Genomic DNA, 3,853 nt, shown 5'->3' with positions numbered 1-3,853 from the left:
TATAAACATTTACTAAGACCAAAGTTCAAACGAAACTTCACTATTGTATCCATCACTGAGTATATCCCATCACATATCTCCACAACACAAAAACATATTTGTGAAGTCTCTTTAAGATTACCTAATCTGGTATGGTCTTACCCAAAACTTTGTTGCCATACCTGATAGGTCTTTAGACTATGTACACATCATGTTCCTCACTAAACATTGTCCTTTAAATACCCAAAACACCTGCGCGGACTACTCTTGATGGATACTAAACATTTTTTTCTTTCCATAACACACATAAATTTCTTTCTCATTAATCAACATCATAATTTCCACACTTCAATTTCTATATTTCCCCCCATCAAAATAACAATTAAACCAAAATTTCACCAAAAATCATCAAACTGAAGCCCAACTTCAATTTTAATAAATCACTCCATTAAAATGCAAATTCAACCAAAAATTCATTATGAATTCATCAAGAACAAACCCAAGTAAGAACAACAAAATAAGCCAAAACCTACACATAATATACTTAATTTCTTCAATTTTTAAACACAACCCATAATCAAGAATTAGTTATGGAAATTCTCAATTAACCCAAATCATTTGTAAGAAGCCCTTAAGAAGCAAATTCCTGGAATTTTATAGTTCAACACACACACACATATATACACACACACACATGCAAGGCTCAAGGATAATTGATAGTTACTTACCTTTGCCAAAAATTGAGAGAAAACACCTCAAACCCCTAAATATACCTTTAAATCTGCCTAGGTCGTATTCCCTCTAGAAACCTGTAAATCAAAATCCACTGGAGAGAAGTTAGCCTTATGTCTTTAGAAGCTACAATTAAAATTTGAAGAAATTTGGATGGTTAGATCATTGGAAGCAGCCCAAAATGGTGGAGTTGTCTGAATTTGGTGGTGGAAGGAAGAAGAGAAAGAAGAGAGAAACATGAGGAATGAGGAAGAAGGTAGATGGTGGGGATTTGAAAATTGTCTAAATGATTCTCAATTCTAGAAATACGACCCAAATTTGATTAAATACTTAGTTATGATAATATGAAAAATGTCATTTTTTGTCCATCAAAACCTAACTTCTTTTAAAACTTACCCTAAACTAACATGCCATTATCATCTAAACTATATCCATAACACTCAATTAATCCACCAATATTCAAACAACTACAATATAACCTAATATTTGGGGTAGAATAATTAAAATTTAAAGAAACATATGTGACACATTCAATCAACGTGTTCTTCCTTCTTTCATTGTATACAATATTAATCATGCTCGTAAATATCACTGACTGTATTAATATTTTCTTAGTAATTATATATTCTTGAATTACAGAAGCAAGAACATGGAACAAATAAAGGAACAAAAAACAAAAATGTAGGGATGTAAAAGAAAATTGGGAGGGAATTAACTTTGTCTCGTTTTTTTATTTATTTTGAAAATAAGAGAGAATGTCGAGATATATGCATATAAGAAATGTTTTTGGCCCATTAATTCAAAAACTAGTTTTTTCTTAATGAAGTATTAAGTCCATAAATTAATATGAGTTAAAGAGAATTAAATTGCAATTGCACCTACCCACTAAAAAAATGTTTAAAATTAATATATGAAATTAATTCTATTAATTAGAGTCATTAAGCTCATCATTTTCAGAAAATGATAAGATTCAAATAATAACATTTTTAATTAACTTTTATCCAACAACTTGTCTTATGATGATGTTTCATTTTCATATGTTCATTCTCCTAACAATTAGAGACAACAACAACAACAACAAAGCCTTAGTCCCGAAATGATTCGGGGTCCTAACAATTAGAGACAAAGAAAAAAATTAACTTGTACTATAGACTAGAGTTAATAATTAAAGAAATGTTAAGAGGCAAATTTTCATTTTCAAACATCGAGCCCTTAAAAATGAAAAATAAATAATCATTAAGAACTTACCAAATTAACATTGAAATTCCACTCTCCATTGCCAAATGAACATTCAAGTATACAGAAAATGAAGATCGATCTGTGGTCTCCTAAAAATCTCGTAATTGAGTTGAGCCAGCAAACTGCAAAATAAAATAAAATTCATATATGTATATGAGGTTGATGGGTTCAATTGCAATTTCAACAAAAAAACTATAATGTATTAAAAGCAGTGTTCTAAAAGTCGTAAGGCGCTAGTCGGGCGGACAAGACGTCAAAAGATTAATCGGGGATTAATCGGATATGTATTTTTCTATTTTTTATATTTATAATTAAATATTATATAAATATTATAAATATTTGCTTTAAATAAATAATAAAATATCCATAAATATTCATAAAAAAAAATGTGTCTACTACTTTCTCCATATTCATCAAATAATGGATCAAGAAAGAAGAACAATGTGATGATGAAGAATGAGCAGAGAGGAGGAGTGGTGTGCGATGATGAAGAAGAAGAGGAGTGGTGGCTGCTGCAATTTCTGAATTTAGGGCAGATGGGTTATGAGTATGGTAGTTTAGTTTGAGATTTTTAATTTTCAATATATGTTGAAATAAGTTTTATAGTGCTGCATAAATTAGTTTTATTTTTTTTTGTTGATAATAAATTAGTTTTATTTATTTAGTTGTTGTTGTGATTTATTATAATTTGTATTATTTATATTATTTATTTTGTATTATTTATTTTGTAGCAAACTTTTTATAATTTTATGATTTGACCCGGTTTTTAGCCGCCTAACCCGACTTGACCCGATTTTTAGCCGCCTAACCCAACCTACCCGCTTAACCCGACTTGCCCGTTTAGCCCGACTTGTCCCGATTTACCCCGACTTGAACCGCCTAGGCGGAAATGTATCGGACCCCCGACTTAACCCGTCTAGTTATAAAAAATCGGTCAGTGTTCTAAATTTCGCCAACTAGTCGGCGACTTGGCGGACTTTTAGAACACTGATTAAAAGTAGATGGAAGAAATTCCTTACTACTCCGAGAATGTTCTTTTTAGCATCGATGGTATGATCAGTGAAGGTGGTAATCCAGCGCACAAAAAGAGTTGAATGACCTTAATTTCTAAATAGCAAATGACCTCTAATTTTCAAATAAAGCAGAATTAACCAACCAACAACTTAAGGGAAAAGGAATATGGATATTTAGGCAGCTAAAATTTTCAATAAGAACCATCAAATATTCAAATTGAAGCAACCTGAAAATAAAAAGGGATATATCCTGAGACCAGAAAGTATAACTGAAACAATAATTTTTTATTATCTAGAATTGAGTGAACCAAATGAAGAGAAAGAGAATGAGATTCTACGCCCTTAATGGTGGTGGTGAGCACTGATATTGCATCAAAATCAAATTTTTTTCTTTTCCATCGAAACAAAATCTAACATTAATACTATCAAAAGGATAAGAGATTAACTCACAATAATTAGAATTATTTTTTCTTTGCACCTGCAAATTATCGATAACCAATTGCTTCAACTGTTATATATCTATAAAATGCTTTCTCAAATTTCTTATTATGATTTATAATTAAATATAGAGTTTATTATAGACGAACGGAACAGGTGGGAAGATAAAAGAATTTTGAGGTTTAAATGCTATTAATATATAGAGTTTTATGGAAAAAAACGGAAAATATAGGAAAATGAAGGAATTGTGAGGTTTAAATGCCATTAATAGATGAGGGTTAAATTAGGAAGGAAAATGTAGCATGACACCTCATTAAAAAGATGATATGGAAACTAGAGAAAATGCTTAGAGATTTAAAAATTAAAAAAATGATATGGATATATATATATATATATATAAAATTTATGCACGCATCACTTGGGCATACGCGTAGTTTAACTTAAGAGCATGG

Source organism: Euphorbia lathyris, chromosome 5, assembly GCF_963576675.1.
Source record: "Euphorbia lathyris chromosome 5, ddEupLath1.1, whole genome shotgun sequence".
Taxonomy (NCBI): Eukaryota; Viridiplantae; Streptophyta; class Magnoliopsida; order Malpighiales; family Euphorbiaceae; genus Euphorbia; species Euphorbia lathyris.
Note: the sequence above shows the minus strand (reverse complement) of the source record.